The 19,544-nt window shown below is 38.0% G+C and overlaps 1 protein-coding gene and 1 pseudogene across 5 annotated transcripts in view; one reads left to right on the top strand and one right to left on the bottom strand.

The window, feature by feature from the left end:
* The window catches only part of DLGAP1 (DLG associated protein 1), an 866,993-nt gene that overhangs the window by 665,430 nt on the left and 182,019 nt on the right, over positions 1 to 19,544 (bottom strand). The gene's annotated exons all lie outside the window — the stretch shown is intronic.
* On the top strand, positions 4,687 to 6,057 carry LOC128571791 (heterogeneous nuclear ribonucleoprotein A1-like; annotated as a pseudogene). Its single transcript, XR_008375974.1, has one exon. The product of XR_008375974.1 is annotated as a heterogeneous nuclear ribonucleoprotein A1-like (transcript).

Here is a 19,544-nt window from a genome sequence, read left to right as displayed (position 1 = left end):
ATCCCTGTGCTTAGGTGATGAACTGGCCTTTTAATAAAGAAGTATACCCTAGGAAAAAGGTAAAGAAGTATGCCCTAGAAAAAAGGTCTTTAATCTTCTACATGTTTTTTAGAAGATACTGCTAATTAGTGCTCCGCAAGTTGTAAACAGATTGTCATCTTTTTGTAACAAGGCAACAGTTGTGATATCTAAGTAAGTCATTACCCACTTTCTATTCACTGAAGATCCCCCAAATCACCTTGTTTGCAGAGAAGTCAGTTTGAGGGGCAAGATCTTAAGATTTTGTCACTTAGCCAAAGTCATGATGCCACAGACTTAAAAATAAAGATAGGCTAGAAGAACATAGCAAATAATAATAAAATGGAAGTTATGTTTCCAGCCAGCACCATGCTTTTTAAAGTGCATTTCTTTTTGGTGAGATTTAAAAAGGTATAAAATAAGCCTATGTATTTCATGGCTGAGAGGTTCTGGTCAATTAACTGGAAAAAAATCTGGTTATATTTGAAACATTACTTCATTTAAAAAAACGTACAGTTGTTCAGAAATAGGCAACCACTCATTCTTTCAAGTGGACCGGGTAGGAAGAAAGGCCTTCTTAGCAGAAAGAAATAGAAAGTTTTCTCCTATAAAAGCATTGCTTCTTACCCTTGAAGGTTATTTAGGTTTAACAAGTGCTTCTTTTTTAACTACTTCATTGAGATACAACTGATATTTAAAAAGTGGTACATATTTAATGTATGCAAATTGATGAGTTTGGATATATACTTCTTTAAATAAAAAGTGACACTAGTATTTTGATGGGAATTACATTGAATATAGAAGTAATTTGGGGTAGTTTGGACAGTTTAACAATAATTCTTCCAATCCATGAGCAAGGGATGTCTTTCCATTTGTTTGTGTCATCTATGATTTCTTTTGTCAATGTTTTACAGTTTTCTTTGTACTGATCTTTTACCTCTTCAGTGAAGTATATTCCTAGGTATTCTAATTGGGACTGAGTTCTTGATTTGACTCTCAGCTTGACTGTTATTAGTATATAGAAATGCTACTAATTTATATACTTTATATACTTTAATTTTATAAATCGAGACTTGGTTGAATTTATTTACCAATTCTAGGAATCTTTTGGAGGAGACTTTAGGATTTTCTAGATATAAGCTCATATCATTGACATTCTCTTTCCTGATTTGGTACTTTCTACTTCTTTCTCTTGTCTGACTGCTCTGTGGAGGACTCCCAGTACTATGTCAAATAGAAGTGGTCACAGTGGGTATCCTTGTCTTGTACCAGTTGTCAGGGGGAGTGCTTTCAACTTTTCCCCATTTCATGTGACGTTGGCTGTGAGTTTGTCATATATGGCTTTTATTATTCTGAGGTATGTTCTTTCTATGCCTAGTTTGTCAAGGGATTTTTATCATGGAGGGGTGCCAGATTTCACTGAATACTTTTTATGCATCTACTGAGATGATCATGTGTTTTTTAAAAATTCTATTTATGTGGTAAATCATGTTTATTAATTTGCATATATTAAACCATCCTTGCATCCCTTGCATAAAAACCACTCAATCATGGTAAATTATCCTTCTGATGTGCTGTTGAGTTTTATTTACTAGTACTTTGTTGAAGACTTTTACTATAGAAGAGTTTCAGTAGGATGGTGCTAGTTCTTTGTACATTTGATAGAATTTGGCTGTGAATCTGTCTGGTCTTGGGTTTTTGTTGTTGTTGTAGTTGTTAGGAGAATTTTTATTACTGTTTCAATCTCACTACTCATTGATCTGTTCAAAATTTCTTTTTATTCCTGATTCAAGTTTGGGAGGTTGTGTGTTTACTAAAATTTATCTATTTCCTCTAGGTTTTTTAGATCGTCTCTATAGAGTTTTTCATAATAATCTCAGATGATGTTTTGTATTTCTGTGGTATTACTTGTAATGTCTCCATTTCTGATTGAGTTTACTGGAATCTTTTCTATTCCTAGCTAATCTAGATAGAAGTGTATTGATTTTGTTTACATTTTCAAATAACTGTTCATTTTGTTGATCCTTCGTACTACTCTTTTTGTTTCAATTTCATTTATTCTGCTTTTTTTATTTCTCTTTTTCTGCTAGCTTTGGGTTTGGTTGGTTCTTTTCTAATTCGTTGAAGTATAACATTAGATTGTTAATTTGTGATCTTTCTGACTTCTTAATATATGCAGTTAGTGCTATGAAATTCTCTTTTATCACTGCTTCACCTGTACACCAGAAATTTTGGTAGCTTGGGTTGCTTTTGTCATTCAATTCCAAACATTTTTTAATTTCCACCTTGATTAAGTCATTCACCCAAAGATCAATTGTCAGCAGGTTAATTTTCCATGTATTTGTTTAGTTTTGAGAGTTCTTCTTGGAATTGATTTCTACTTTTATTCCAGTATGACCTGGAGGCTTTGTAATACCTGATTTCAAATTATACTACAAAGTTATAGTAACCACAAAAATGTGATACTGGCATAATGGTAGACACACAGATCAACAGGACAGAATACACAACCAGAAATAAAACCGTATACCTATAACCAGCTGATTTTTGACATAGCACACAAAACATATACTGGAGGAAAGACTCTTAATTCAATAAATGGTACTGGGAAAACTGGACAGCCACAGGCAGAAGAATAAAACTGGATCCTTATCTCTTACCACATTAAAAATATAAGTCAAGATAGATTAAAGACTTAAATGAGAGTGGATACCCTAAAAATTCTAGAGTATAATATAGGAAAAACTCTTTTGGACATTGGCCTAGGCAAAGAATTTATGACTAAAATCCTAAAAGCAAATACAGCATAACAAAAATAAAATAATGAGTCTTAATTAAACCAAAACGTTTCCACACAAGAAAATAAATAATCAATAGTAAATAACCTACAGAATGCTTATAGCCTGTTGGTGAGAATGTAAATTAGTACAACCTCTATGGGAAATAGTATAGTAATTCTTCAAGATCCTAAATGAAGATCTACCATTTGATCCAGCAATACTAATGTTGGGTACCTACCCAAAGAAGAAGTCATTATACCAAAAAACCCCCACACTTGAATGTTTATCACAGCACAATTCATAATTGCAAAGATAAGGAATCCACCTCAGTGCCCATCAAATAACTCATGGATAAAGAGAACATGAGATACATCTCTCATATATTATGGAGTACTTTCATCCATAAAAAGGAATGAAATAATGTATTTTGTAGCAACACGGATAGAACCTGAGACCATTACCCCAAGTGAAGTATATCAGGAATGGAAAAACAAATATCATATATTCTCACATGTGGCAGTTAAACATGAGTATATATGGTCATAAACTGGTATAGTGAACATTGGAAACTGAGAAAAGAGGAGGGGGTGAGGAAGGTGCAGGATCAAAAATTACCTGTTGTGTACAATGTATACTATTCTGGTGATGTACACACTAATAGCCCTGACTTCACTGTACAACTCATCTCTGTAATAAGAAATACCTGTATTCTCTAAATATAATAAAATAATAATCATCATTCCAAAGTACTTTCAAATGTTATATACTTTATATCAACATATCCGTGGCAGAGAAATAAAAACAATAATATGTAAATTTCCCTCCAAATTGACCTATGACCTCTTCCTCTTGCCAATAATTATTATAATGAAGTAACAAAATTGAACTCATGGTCACAAAGGCTGCTTGCATTTGCTATTATTCTGAAAGAAACAGCCACCGTAAAGCTATTTAATAATGGAAAACAAAAAGTAGTGCAGTTTAAAGTACTCCACTGAGCCTATTCTGTAATTACAATATTTTGCAGTGTCAATAAACACCATTATCTCCAATAATCAGAGTTTAAAAAAATATAGTTGGGTATTGAACTAATCACAAAGTATGCTTTATTGTTTTCCAAGACAATGCTTTAGTAATGCTTTAGTCTCCTACTAATAAATATATGTTTAGTCCCCTACTAATAAAGCTGACATCATGTCCCCTGAAGGCTGCCCCTGAAAACTAGCCCTGAGACATCCTGAGTCATGTCATGCAATGGAAAGATAACTGAAGCCCAAAAATGACTTACTGTTACAAAGTCATAACCATTCATTGCTACTCATAAGCTTGCTAATGATCATAATTCAGTTCATAAACACTTAATTTCTAAAGACACATCTTCTAGTAAACACAAACCCACTCTTCAGAAATGTATTTTCATTTATAATGATTTCCTTTCCCACTACTTTTGATAAGCAAATAGACACATCTTTGTATCAGAAAATATAATTAATGGCTATGGGAGAAAAATATAAAAGTCTAACAATTGCAATTGACCTATCTTGTACTACATATTATCCATACCAACTATTATTCTTTGCAATGACTTTAGGAGACCCAGTGAGGAAAATGTGAAATCCTCACAAAAACATGATGTAATTTGTAGAGTTCCCAAATCAGGTAGTTTTAATTTATTTTCTTCAGTTTCCTCATGGTTCACAATGAGCAGCAGATCCAGTGGAAGTAAACTGTGAATCTCTGCTAAAACAAAGAGCAATAAAGCCAGTTGATAGAGAAATTAGGTGAGACAGTCCATTCCAGAGTCAAAAAGAGTGAATAAGAATACAGGGCTTTCTGCCGTGGACGCTGCCGAGGAAGCATCGTTAAAGTCTCTCTTCCCACTGCCGTCATGTCTAAGTCAGAGTCTCCTCAAGAGCCTGAACAGCTGCGGAAGCTCTTCCTTGGAGGGTTGAGCTTTGAAAAGACTGATGAGAGTCTGAGGAGCCATTCTGAGCAATGGGGAACGCTCACAGACTGCGTGGTAATGAGAGATCCAAACACCAAGCGCTCCAGGGGCTTTGGGTTTGTCACTTAGGCCACTGTGGAGGAGGTGGATGCAACAGTGAATGCAAGGCCACACAAGGTGGATGGGAGAGTCGTGGAACCAAAGAGAGCTGGTTCCTGACCACCAGAGAAGATTCTCAAAGACCTGGTGCCCACTTGACTGTGAGAAAGATCTTTGTGGGTGGCATTAAAGAAGATACTGAAGAACATCACTTAAGAAACTATTTTGAACAGTATGGGAAAATTGAAGTGATTGAAATCATGACTGACCAAGGCAGTGGCAAGAAGAGGGGCTTTGCTTTTGTTACGTTTGATGACCATGATTCTGTGGATAAGATTGTCATTCAGAAATACCATACCGTGAATGGCCACAACTGTGAAGTAAGGAAAGCCCTGTCAAAGCAAGAGATGGCTAGTGCTTCGTCCAGCCAAAGAGGTCGAAGTGGTTCTGGAAACTTTGGTGGGGGTCGTGGAGGTGGTTTTGGTGGAAATGACAACTTTGGCCATGGAGGAAACTTCAGTGGTCGTGGTGGCTTTGGTGGCAGCTGTGGTGGCAGTGGGGATGGCTACAATGGATTTGGTAATGATGGAAGCAATTTTGGAGAAGTTACAATGATTTTGGCGATTACAACAGTCGGTCATCAAATTTTGGACCCATGAAGGGAGGAAATTTTGGAGGCAGAAGCTCTGGCCCTTATGGTGGTGGCGGCCAATACTTTGCCAAACCACGAAACCAAGGTGGCTATGGTGGTTCCAGTAGCAGTAGTAGCTATGGCAGGGGCAGAAGGTTTTAATTATTCCCAGGAAACAAAGCTTAGCAGGAGAGGAGAGCCAGAGAAGTGATAGGGAAGCTACAGGTTACAACAGATTTGTGAACTCAGCCAAGCACAGTGGTGGCGGGGCCTAGCTGCTACACAGAAGACATGTTTTAGACAATACTCATGTGTATGGGCAAAAAACTCGAGGACTGTATTTGTGACTAATTATATAACAGGTTATTTTAGTTTCTGTTCTGTGGAAAGTGTAAAGCATTCCAACAAAGGGTTTTAATGTAGATTTTTTTTTTTTTGCACCCATGCTGTTGATTGCTAAATGTAATAGTCTGATCATGACGCTGAATAAATGTGTCTTTTTTTTTAAATGTGCTGTGTAAAGTTAGTCTACTCTGAAGCCATTTTGGTAAACTTTCCAAAAGTGTGAAGCTAGAATTTCTTCAGGGTGACTACTTGCTAAAATAAAAGATTTAAACAGGATTTAAGATCCCTAATTTATCACACAAAAGGCCCATGATACATTAAAGAAAAAAAAAGTTCCTGTAAAAACCACAAGTTGAATGGGAAAGGAAAATGAACTGACACCAATATGATGAATTAAATAGTTAAACTATCTAAGAAGGGTTTTAAACCTGTTTCAACAATTGATCACAAATGCTCTTGGGAACAAATAAAAAAAAGAAAATTTTGGCAAAAAAAAAAAAAACAGAAATTATAAAAAGGAAACAAATATAAAGTATAGAACAAAAAATATCATGACAGGAATTTTTTAAAAAGCCACGGCAGATGAACTCAAAAGAACAGTGAGGGTGACAGAAGACAGAATCAATGACCACCAGGTCAGATCAACAGAATTCATCTGATCCAAACAGGAGAGAGGAGGTAGAGTTGTTAAAAAGCTGAACAAAGGATTCGGGGGCCCGTGAGTTACAAACAAAAGATATGAATTTATATACTCAAACTCCTGGAAAGTGAGGAGAAAAAGAGGGAGGCAGAAAGAATATTTAAGGAAATAAACATTTGCCACTTCCAAACTGTGGCGAAGTATTTGTATCTACAGACTCAAGAAGGGAGGAAAACTTGAAACAGGATAAATCCATAGAAAGATCCACTAAGACCCTTTACAATGAAACCTCTGAAAAGAAAGACAGGGGAAATATTTTGAAAGCAGACAGACAAAAACGACTCATGCCTCTAGGAGAACAGCAACTTGAATAATAGCAGATTTCACATACGAAACCATATAGGCCATAAGGAAGTGGTAAAACATTTTCAAGTGATGAAACAAAAGAACTGTGAACAGTGAATTTTATGTTCAGCAAAGAGGCAGCGCCTGTGAGTAGGGCGCCAGCCCCATATGCCAAGGGGGGCGGGTTCGGACCCAGCCCTGGCCAAACTGCAACAGAAAAATAGCCGGGCGTTGTGGTGCGCACCTGTAATCCCAGCTGCTCGGGAGGCTGAGGCAAGAGAATCGCCTAAGCCCAAGAGTTAGAGTGAGCTGTGAGCCATGTGACGCCACGGCACTCTACCCGACGGCAGTACAGTGAGACTCTGTCTCTACAAAAAAAAAAAAAAAAAAAGGAAGACAAAAGAAAGGTTTTGTTTGTTTGAGACAGTCTCTCTCTGTCACTTGAGCTAGAGTGCCATGGTGTCAGCCTCGCTCACAGCAACCTCACACTCATGGGCTAAAGCAATCCTCCTGCCTCACAGCTGCCTGAGTAGTGGGGACTGCAGGCACACACCAACAAGCCTGGCTAATTTTTCTATTTTCAGTAGAGCCAGGGTCCTTGCTTTACTCAGGCTGGTCTTGAACTCCTGACCTCAAATGATCCCCCTGCCTCGACTTCCCAGAGTGGTAGAATTACAGGCATGAGCCACTGTGCCCAGCCAAAATGATTTTATAAAAAGGAAAATTAAAAGAATTTGTTACTAGCAAACCTAACTTTAAAGATTAGCTAATGAAGTTCTTCAAACAGAAAGTCTCCAAGCTGCAGATGCTGGTGTGGCTGTAGAGAGAAGGGAACATTTTTACACTGTTAGTAGGACTGAAAACTAATAAAACCTTTTGGAAGGAAGTATGGAGAATTCTCAAATTAGACATCCCATTTGATCCTGTTACATTTGATCCTACATTACTAGGCATGTATCCAGAAGAAAAAAAAAATCATTTTATCAGGCAGTGCCTGCAGCTCAAAGGAATAGGGCACCGGCCCCATATACCGGAGGTGGTAGGTTTAAACCTGGCCCAGGGCCCAAAACTGCAAAAACAAAACAAAACAAAACAAAAACATTCATTTTATCATAAGGACATTTTCACTAGGCTGTTTATTGCAGCTCAATTTACAATCGCCAAAGTGTGGAAACAATCTAAATGGCCACCAACCCAGGAATGGATTAACAAGCTGTGGTATATGTACACCATGGAATACTATTCAGCCATTAAAAAGATGGAGACTTTACAACTTTTGTATTTACCTGGATGGAAGTGGAACACATTCTTCTTTGTAAAGCATCACAAGAATGGAGAAGCAAGGATCCAATGTATTCAATTCTAATAAGAAGGCAGTACATGAGCTAACACAAGGGGCTGGTTAGGGGAGTGAGGGAGAGGAGATAGGAGAGGAGGAAGGAAGATGGGGTCATGGTGTAGGGCACACCTCTTGGCGGAGGGACCCAAGTATAAGAGGGACTTTATCTAACAAATGCAATCAGTGTAACCTAAATTTTTGTACCCTCAATGAATCCCAAACAATTAAAAAAAGAGTAGGTTAAAAGACATAAATGTGAGTAGGGAAAGATGATAAGGGAAACTTATTTAAATAATATGATTTAAATAAAAGTAAACTTATTTAAATAGGAATATGATTACTTCCTATCTTTCCAAATGTTTTCTACAGTAAAGAATAATTCAAATTATTTTGCAAATAATTGACAAAAGATACTAGTATTCACTCAGGTTTTACATTTATTTGTTTGCTTGGGTGTGTGGAAGTAGGAGAAGAGACAGATTTGAGAAACACATATGTATTCTTAAGTTACAACTACACTAAGTTCCGCTGCTTAACATACCGCAATATTAAGGCTTAAATTTGCATGCGTATGAACATGTGTACCCATATACATGTATACACGGGTAATATTTACCACCATGACCTAGACATGAATGGGAATTATTCATGTCTTGAAGTCCTGCACAGTTAATCATTTTCTATCTAGAATGAAAAGAACTCAGTTTTTATTGAAGAATAAAAACTATCCATATCTATCTATGTCTATATATGCCATATATCACTAGTCTGAAAAGTCCTATATAAATAGTTCCTTAAAATTAATGTTAAATTAAAAAAAAATTATGTTAAATTCTGTTTTCTGCAACCCAAATCCATCCGGTCTCTTTAATTGTTAAAGATAGAAAGTATTTTTAGGAAGGGAATTATTGAGATGAAAACTCACTCAGCAGTTGAGGATAAATGCTTTCGGGAAATGATTCAAAGTTATTTTCTATAATAAATTTTATTGTCAAAAATGTCAAATTTGCTCACAAACCTAGCTTTCCGTGTTCTCTACTGTTAAAGAGTACAAATGTCATAGAAAAAATAATTTTCTATGCTTCTCAAATCTTGATCCTATAAGTATTAAGCCAACTTATAGTCTCTTCACAAGCTCCCTTCTGAGGGTATATGTCAAAAATTACAAACTTTTGTCTTGTCCCGTTTACACAGATTAGTGGCTAAGCCAGCAAGCAGGTCACAGATCTTGTCTTCCAAAGGTATTTCATTCTGGCACTCTGGCACTCGAGATACATGATTGGAAGACAATCATTATGATAATGAGGTCTTTTTTTCTTTTCAAAGAGTTTCAGATTTGGGGTTGGCAATTACCTGAAATACTCAATTAACATCATCATATTCCAGAGGCAAAGACAGCCCATTAGAAAGCTAATCTGATGGTAGAGAACATTTACCCCAGACACAAACATCCTGGTGTTGCCTTAAACATACAGGAAGGCAAAAACTGCACTTATGTTCAATGGGCCCTAAATAGACGTTATTGAGTAAATGCTGACAGCTGTCACAGAAGTTGAGAGGATGTGGTCACCTCCAATTTGAAATAATTTCTCTGATCAGGAAACAGCATAAATGTCAACGTTCATCCCTTTTGATTTCTCCGAACCTTATGACTTAAGCGTCACAGGTTTCATCACAGGCCAGTTTCTAAATGTCTCACATGTGAGTGTATACGAGCATGCTTCCTAGACCTGCCACCTGAATTCTTCCTAAGTTTTCTGAGGAGAGAAATGGTGGGATTCCTTCATATGCAATTTCATTTCTCTCAAAGCTGATCAAAATTATTGAGTCTACCCATCAAATTAAAATAAAATAGCATGATTCAACATAGAAAAATGTCAACTGCGGAACATAAGGGTGCTGAAATAACCAATCACAGTCTGGCAAACACCCAAGGTATCCCCCATAGCAACAGAGCTGATGGCATAGCAACCACAGCTGCTTCCCGACAGAAAATTTAGAAGAAATATTCTTGGAAAAAAGGCATAATCCATGTTAAAGTCAGATATGACATTTTTTCAACAAAAGAAACCGGGAGCGTGAATGTGTTAAATGATACCATCCCTTAGCACCTGTCAGCGCTCTGGTGCAGGCTGAAAGTCACTTTGATTATAGCACTCAAGACCAAGTGCTTTGAAGCTGAGACTTCCTAGGTCATTCTCATACAAACTGTAACATTCTTGCCATGTTAGAGAACAAGCTTTTCTTTAATTATTTATTTTGCTAAGCTAGTAAGATTTCTCATGAGTTTTTGAAAGGGACCATTTGAGAGAAAATTTTACTGAAACTATGAAACTACTTCATTAGCACTTGTGGAATAGTAAGATTTAAAATAAAACATTCACCTATTGTGCACAATGTAATAGTACATTTCAAAATTATTAAGAGTAGAGTATAAATGTCTTACCATGACAGATAAATAAGTGAGGCGATGGTAATGTTAACCAGTTTGATGTAAGCATTCCACATTGTATATCAAATCAGCACATTGTACCCCATAAATGTACATAGTTATGATTTAATAAAAATAACAATACATTGATTAAAATAAACATTTTAAAATTACACTAAAATAAAAATCTATAGAATTAGGTTTTGACAGCCTATGAGCTGAACATTGCATGTACGCTGGACATATTTCATGCAAGAATTTGATCATTGGACATTTCTAATCTGATCCTTCCTCTTGTGAATCAAAGGTCAATGCAGCCATCCACAATAGGGCCTAAGTCTTGGAAGGAACAACTTCCATGAACACCAGCTCGTCCTTGAGTTTTGGTGGTGATGTCATCCTGGGGGATCCCAGGATGGAAGGGTGGAACAACATCAGCTGAAAAGCAGAAGCAGCCTAATACTTGGGTGTGCCATCATATTAGCTCGACCTGTGCAGAATTCAAGGTTTTCAGCAGGGCCCTAAACTCAGGATTTTGCTTGCTATATAGACGTCCTTTAGTATTCTATGCTGGTTTCTCCAGAAGCCCATACAATTACATGTGTCGTTATTAAATTTTTGAGATACACAAAAATCAATAAATGCAATATCTGTATAGATGGGAACATATGAAACTCTTCCAGCAACACCAATAAGCCGCATTGAAATTTGCACAGGTGAATCAGAAAGGATGTTGTTAACTGTGGTTCTTGGAAGTGAAATAATAGAGCACAACACAGTCTGTCTCAACACTTTCTTAGTGACCTACATACAGTGAACCAAGGGTAGATTTCTGAACTGGTGACTGAAGGCAGAGAAGTGGGTCAAGTTCTTCGTGAGCAGAAGAGGTGATGTGGCGGTAGAATTCCTCTCCCCCAGGGTCATTAAGCACATGCTTTATTAAGCATAGAAAGTGGGTTGATGTTCAACCATTGCAGATACTTATTATTTTAATCAACTCATTTTCCATGTTTTCTATCTAAAAAGCAATAAACCTGAGCTGTACTTATTCAAATCCAAAGACTTGGCTCCCTAGTTGTATCCTGATACTGCAGCATAGCATAACCAGAGATGTGAAAGTCTCAGTCCAGAGGAAGAAAGAAATGTCTGTAGCAGCTCAGCCAGACCTTGACCCAGGGACACTTTCTGGTGAAAAACAAGACAATAAAGCAAACAGACCTGGTGGGAGCTCCATACATGTCATGGCTGCTGAGAACTCTTTCTCCAGCAAAGAAGCAATTTCAAATATGTGGTCCTTTCCTTCCTTCGACCCATTACTGCACCAACTGGATCTGCTCATGGTTTCTACCTGGCTGCCAGGGTATCTTCTTTACCCGCAAAAGAACAACCTGTATCAACATTTTATAAATCCCACTTTACTTTATGCATCTCTACCCTTACCCCCTCCCCTATCTCTCACCCTAAAAGTAAGAAATAAGTTATTCACTTAAACTCAGGATTCACCCAAGCTCAACCCTCATCTGTTGTTTTCTTTGGGTCAATTGACCACCTGATCCAGTGCTTCCCAGGCATAAACCCTAGGTGTTTGGCAGTATGCCCCAAACACACCACTCTCAATTATTATGCCTTCACCTGACCACACCCTGACCCAGCCCAGGGGCCAGATTCTCCTCCAAGAAATGGCTAAAGGGACTTCCCATCTGGACATAGAGTTCTGTCACCTGCCCTGAGCTACCACTGTTATTTCAGCAGTCCCTTTATCTAGGTCAGAAGGTTGTACTACCTGGCTTCTCTTTCTTACTGCGTGTTCTAAATCGACACTGACAGTAACCATCATTTCTAAATGAATGACCCCAACTCTCTGTCTCTAATGTCCTAGCATTTTATTTCCAGAATTTTACTGTACATTCTTCTTCACTAGTCAGGCAGCACCTCCACATGCCTAAAATCAAGGTGATTTCCATTCCAGACTAGTAACCACTCTTGAGGTGTGCATTTTTAACAAACTGACAGATTCGTGTTCTGTGCGTTCAGCAGCACACGGCTACCTCTTCCACCTCAGTCTCCCTTACCTGCCCCATTCTGGGAGCCTCGCTTGGATCCGTATGTCCTACAACACTGTAGCAGCTGGTCTCCTGTCCTTCCTCCCCACCCCTGCTCCACATTCAGCCTGTATGTCACTGACACGAGTGCTCCTGACACATGGCATGGGTCATGCTCTGAGTGGCATTAAGCCAACTTGGACAAGTCTAGCAACTTCTTTTCTCAGAATCTCCTCTTCTCCATTGTTCTGAGTTAGTTTGGTCAAAAGAGGCACTTGTGTGAGATGTGGAAGGCAGAATGGACCAGATGCCATTATTTGTGGAAGATTATTCTGGTGAGTCACAGTGAAGAAAGGTGCAGAAGCACCTGGAAGGGCCCAGCTTGCCCTGCTCTCCCCAACATGCGCCTGCCCAGCTTCAGGCTCCAACATCAGCCCTCACTCACAGGTGGCTCTCAGATACAGACCCACAGAGACAGACGGGACCTGGGGCTGGAGCTTCTGCGGGAGGGGCCTTTGTCTCTTGATAAGCTCCCCCTTGATGCCTGCATGTCAGTGGCCCAGCATGCTTGGCTCCCTGGGTTCCCTGCAGGGTCTTCCCCAAGATGGCCAAGTTCATGACTGTTTTTCCAATACTCTAACATGCCTATGCATTTCCTTTTCCTCTTTCTCCCACAACTGTGTGGGGTCTAATCCCATATGAAATACTTTATTCTCACACCACTTAGAGTGACTGTCTTCAGGATGAAAACTCGACTGATGTGTGTGCCTCCTACCTTTGTATGAACATGAGTGTGCACACATGCACACTTCCTTGGCTAGCTACTGCCCACAAATTTATATTCCAACACTTGTTAGAGATTCTAGTTCTTTTATTTTCACCTTTCCAGACATAAGTAGTTACCACTTCCATTCAAATCCTAGTCCATTCCTATTCCATTGGAATTCTATTCTTCTTACTCAAATCTGCACCACTTCCATTCAAATTCTTATTGAATCCCATTCACGTTAGGCCAACATGACTTCTGGAATTCAGATTATACCACCAGGAAACCTTCTTTTCTCTTCCTTTTTTTACTTATAGAAATTCTCTGAGACCTGGAAAACCTAGTCCCCATATACCTGCATAAAGTCCTTTATTATTTATTTATTTATATGGATGTGTAGGGAAAGACAGGGTCTCACTATTTTGTCCAGGCTGGACTTGAACTCCTGGGCTCATACAATCCTACTGCGTCAGCCTCCCAAGTAGCTGGGATTATAAGTGCATGCAACCACACTTGGTTCCATGTTCTTGAATCTCTGCCTACCTTAATTCTAAAAGATGTTTTAGAACACATCATAGTCTGTTTTATGATTTTTTTCTTGCTTTTCTTAGTTTCTAGTAGGAATAATCTTAAGGTCAGAAGCTAAATCCTTCCTATCTTCGTGTGTCCCATAGTATCTGGATGGTGCTAGAAATAGAATTAGGAGCTCATTAATTGTTTAGTAAATGGTCAAATAAATACTTTTCAAACTGATTTCCTTGACAAATTACATACTGACGTTTATGAAAGTTTGGAAGGTGTGATTTTATACCATCTATCAAGAAAAAGTATCCAATGTACTCAGCTCGACTATGAGGCTAAATTATAGCTTTCACATGAAGGCTATAACCCAACTATAGCACAAGACTATGAGGAAAGGGCCAAGGAAGAGGAAGAGGGGGGGAGGTTTTGGTGGAGGGAGGGTAATGGGTGGGACCACATCTATGGTGCATCTTAGAATGGGTACAGGCAAAACTTACTAAATGCAGAACACAAATGCCTATATACAGTAACTAAGAAAATGCCATGAAGGCTACACTGAACAGTTTGATGGGAATACTTCAGATTGTATATGAAAGCAGCACATTGTACCCCTTGATTGCACTAATGTACACAGCTATGATTTAACAATAAAAATAAATAAATTAAAAAAAAGAAAACATTTTTTATAATTGTATTTTATATTATGAAAAAAATTCGAAGAATTTTTATGGAATCTTAAAATGGATAGAGCTTGACAAATCTCATGTAACTTAAATAATAAATAGCAAGAATATAGCAAAGAAAATGTATTTTCATATTCCCTTTTTCCTCTTTCTTAAGAAAAATTTTTGGGAGTCTACCTAAGAAGAAAGATATTACTTTTTAGAGTATTTGTGAACATATGGTAGTAGACTACTTGATATAGAAATGTCTGAACTAAAATATGAGAAGATCACAGATGATGCTGAAATAGAACTTTACTCATTCTTATTTATAATAAAGTCATTCATTGCAAGAAAACTTAGTGTGTACTATGAAAATCACAGTATACTAGAAACACAATTCCTGTGCTAAAACCATAAAACCGTGTATTTACATGTGAGGAGTGATTTGTGTATGAGGGTGGCTTCTTTGCAGGAAAACAAAGGATGAACCAAAATCCAACTCTGTCCTTTAAGCTTAAGATAAAGAAATGAATTTTTTACTTATTAGATAAATCTGTTATTTTTTAAATCTTCAAACTGATGGGGATTATGGAACATAAAAATGTCACTATGCAGTAAGGGAAAGTCCTCAGGGATCATCTCAGACACTCTGCATTCTGTTACATGACGCCCATGGCCATACAATTGTCAAAAGTCATAGCTCTAATGATGCTCACAGGCAGAAATGCTCACTTTTCAATAAAATAGATAGAGCTAGTTTCTGCCTAAATTAAAATTCCTCACTTAAGACCATATCCTTTTTTTCTTTTACTTGAGACAGAATCTCAGTTGCCGTGGGTAGTATGCCATGGCATCATAGCTCACAGTAACCTCAAACACTGGGGTTCAAGAATCCTCTTGCCTCAGCATCCACAGTGGGACTACAGGTGCCCACTACAATACTCAGCTATTTTTAGAGATGGGGTCTTACTCTTGCCCAGGCTGGTCTTGAACGCCTGAGCTTAAGCAATCCACCCGCCTCAGCCTACCCGAGTGCTAGGCATGAGCTACCGAGCTGGGCAAGAACATATCCTTTTAACATTAAAATAGTTGTGATTACTTTTGTTCATGTTGTTCTCATTGATTTAGTGCTTCTTGAGTACTAAGTACTGTGGTAAATGCTTTACATTATTTATAGAAGTACAATTGTCATTTTATATGAGATGAGGAAACTGAGGCATGGGGTAATTTATTCAAGCTCATATAGCCTGTATGGCTACACATAGCACATTACCCGAGCCTGATATGCAGGCTGAAGTTTTTGCTTCTAAAAGTGTTACTCTTACCCTTATATGCCTTTAGTGGCTTTATAATTTTATCTTTAGACAAAAAAGAAATGAAAGCTCTGTCTCTTCCTTTTAGTACCTGAATCCTAGAATCAAAACCTCAGCTGCTACAAGGAGAATTTTTAAATTTCACAGGGAGTTGAAAAATATACAATGGCAATATAAAGGAGAAAATGCAGCCAGAGCTACCTGTGGCATAAAAATATTTTCAATTCTTTCTCCGGTAGCCTCCCTAAATACAAATCTAGCTATTAAATCTCACTTATTCTTCCTTAAAAATCCTTCTTCATTTCCATGCCCCCATCCTATATAAAGTCTTTGTTTTATTCATTAAAAATACTTATTTTGATTGTCATATACATTCAAAACATACTTTTTTTTTTTTTTTTGGTAGAGACAGAGTCTTACTTTGTCACCCTCGGTAGAGTGCGGTAGCGTCACACAGCTCATAGCAACCTCGAACTCCTGGGCATAGGCGATTCTCTTGCCTCAGTCTCCAGAGTAGCTGGGACTAGGCACCCACCACAACGCCCAGCTATATTTTTGTTGCAGTTTGGCTGGAGCGGGTTTGAACCCACCACCCTCGGTATATGGGGCCAGTGCCCTACCAACTGAGCCACAGGTGCCACCCTAAAACATACTATTTTTTATCAAAAGAGAAAAAAAATGTTGGAAGATGAATGTTTGCCCTTAAGAGTTTCAAAATGTCATTGGTAACAACAGTCAGATACTGTATTATCATTTAATTATTAATTTTTATAATAATCCTATAAATGATATAATATTATATTGACATTGCATATCAGAAAGCTGAAGCTCAAAACAGCACAGGGCCCCGTTCCAAGGTGGCAACTTCCCTAAGATGGGATTGATCCAGGTCTTTCCTGAAAACACAGTCCATACTCCCTAAATTATTATACTGTCTTTCAAGTAACTGTCCACATGAGACTGAGAATGATACAGAAAAAATATGCTAGGTATTCAGATTTGGAAGATTCATTTCTAATTCTGCCACACATGGCTGAGTGCCATGTGGGGGAAGGCACTTCACCCCTTTGTCTTCAATGTCCGTATTTTCAAATTTGGCCTAATAACACTAACTCCATCAGTTATCTGTAGTTGAGACAGAGGCAATTATAATAGCCCTGGGTACAGGGTAGTTGTTCCAAGTAAGTCTTCTATTCTGAGCTAAGCAATTTGGACTTCATTTTTAGGTAGTGGAAATTTTCAAACATCAGAGCAACACGGATCTTCTGCCTGATCTCCTGCTCTGAATAATCATGTGTGTATCAAAGATAATGTTTTAAAAATTTAACTTATACTGTTTATAGCATGATGCACCCCCCTCCCTCCATTGTAGTTGAAAAGGCTTGCCTGGTGTCCCACTGCCAACAGGATGAAACTTTCACTTGGAATTACTCCTTAGCACTATTGACACCAGTTCATATCTTCAGCCACTCATCTACAGAGCCCTCCCCACAATAGGGTGACCAGATCATTCCAGTTTCATGGGACTGTACTATTAAATTTTATTGCTTTTATTTCTGTAAGTTGAATGTCTGGAAAACCCCTCAGCTCTCAAACTTGGAGAGCTGATCGCCTACCCCCAGGGACATTACATATTCCCAAATTTCCACACATTTGTATTTTTTCCTCTCTGTTGTTCTCTTAGGAAGGGTATAATTTTCAAAGCTTAATTCAAAGCACATATCCTAATCACCTGCTGTAATTGGAGCAGATGACGTCTATCAGAGAATTAGGATTGGGTTTCAGAATCTGAGATCAGATGCTGAAGATTTTTTTAAAATCTATTTGTTTAAAAATAACTATTAAATAAAAAAATTACAAAAAAATTGACAAGACTAATACAAAGAGTCCACAAAAACCTTGTATCCAGATCACCTGCTATTAACATTTTACCATGTTGCTTTATTATTTGTGTTGTGTCTCTCACACAAATGTATTTTAATGGTTGAAAAATTTTTCACACAGAATAGAGAGATGTTCAGAGTTAGGAGGTACCAATTCTAACTGGGAAGAAATAATAAAGGAACTGGGCTTCAGCAAAGAGTTGCTGGGAAGTCAAGTGTTTAGAGCTCAGCCTTTGAAGGTTACAAGGGTGACTAGTAAAGTCTAGATAGAAGACCAGTTGAGGGACAAAAAGGAGGGAAACAGGAGAAAGCTCAGCTGTTCTCCCAACCAACGACTTCTAATAAACAGAAAATATTGATGGATTTGGGTAAAAACGAAATAACATTCATGTTGTGCTCCAGCTGGGTAACAGCACCTCCTATTTTCTTAACTGTTTGACCCGACTTAATAAAATGCCTATGTCTAGGATTTGGCACCTTTCTTTTAAAAAACAAAGACCCATTTATCACATCCATCTTCTTACCTGGTTATACATAAATAAAATGATAACATCAAGGATCATAGAAAGAACTAGCCTACTGTTGTTCACGTGATGAACTCATTTCTTGGCAGAGTTAAGTAGTCACTGAAACCATGCTTCCCTCCAGAAACGCTGGAGTCCTGCTTTTAACTGTAATTGAAATGCCACCCGAACTACATTTAAACAGTTTTCGATAAGACAAAAACCAACAAAATGAATTCAACTGCTACAAGGAGAACTTTTAAATGTCACAGGTGGCTGAAAAATAGACTATGGCCATATACAGGAGAAAATGCAGCCAGGGCTACCTGGGGCATAAGAATATACAACCATAACTGAGAAAAGCACTATGGTCTCGGTTGAAAATGCCTTTATTCACAGCAACACTTAATGCTCCTCTATCTGAGCATCTTAAAGAATTTCAAGGATCCATTTTGAAATATCCACTCCCATACCTGAACACAGACTCAGCCTTTCATTTCCTTTATGGCTCCCTTGTTACAGTCTCTGTGGACTTCTCTTCCTTTAAGGGGCTGGTGTTTCAGCTTTCTTACTTCTCACACTGGCTACTTTTATGCGTTGTTCCCATAAACAAGCATATCTTCAGAGGAAACTTTGGGTAGATAATGTTCTTTTTGCTCCAAAGAAAAAAATGAGGGAAGTTCTTAATGATAAAGTAGTAATAGAACTACTATATAAATACAGGGGCTGTTCTCATCCTTTAGAAGAAACAACAGCCTGGTCTGAGCACAGTGTTTACAACTAATTGATCACGACCAGTTACAGATTCCTTTGCTCTGTCTCCACTCCCACTGCTTCATTTAACTATAAAAAATAAAAATAAATAAAAAAAGAAGAAACAGCAGTTGCAGCACTCGTATTCCAACCTCAGCACTATGTGCCACCAATTACAGAGAAGAGGAGGAGGGATGCTCAGCAGCTCCTGCTGGGCCAACTTTATGGTGCTGGGCAAGGGACCTGGCTGGAAAGACTGTTGTCTCTTTCCAAAGCAGGGGTCTGTGGAGATCTTCTGGTCGCTTGAAGTTGGCCATAGAGAAAGTGTACACACTACAAAAATTGGCAAATGCTACCAATCTTTTTCTGAAAGTAGATATGGGAGACCAGAATATGCCACTCCCAAATATGCCTCTTTGGCAGAAGGACTGTTGAGCTGAAGGCAATTAAGAAGCAGAAATTTCAAGAAAGCTCTGTGCCCTTCCTCCATTTACCGAAAGGTAGGACATAAATGTGTAAAAATG

This window comes from Nycticebus coucang, chromosome 19 (assembly GCF_027406575.1).
Source record: "Nycticebus coucang isolate mNycCou1 chromosome 19, mNycCou1.pri, whole genome shotgun sequence".
NCBI lineage: Eukaryota > Metazoa > Chordata > Mammalia > Primates > Lorisidae > Nycticebus > Nycticebus coucang.
The sequence above is the reverse complement of the archived record's forward strand: the minus strand, read 5'-3'. Positions and strand labels throughout refer to the sequence as shown.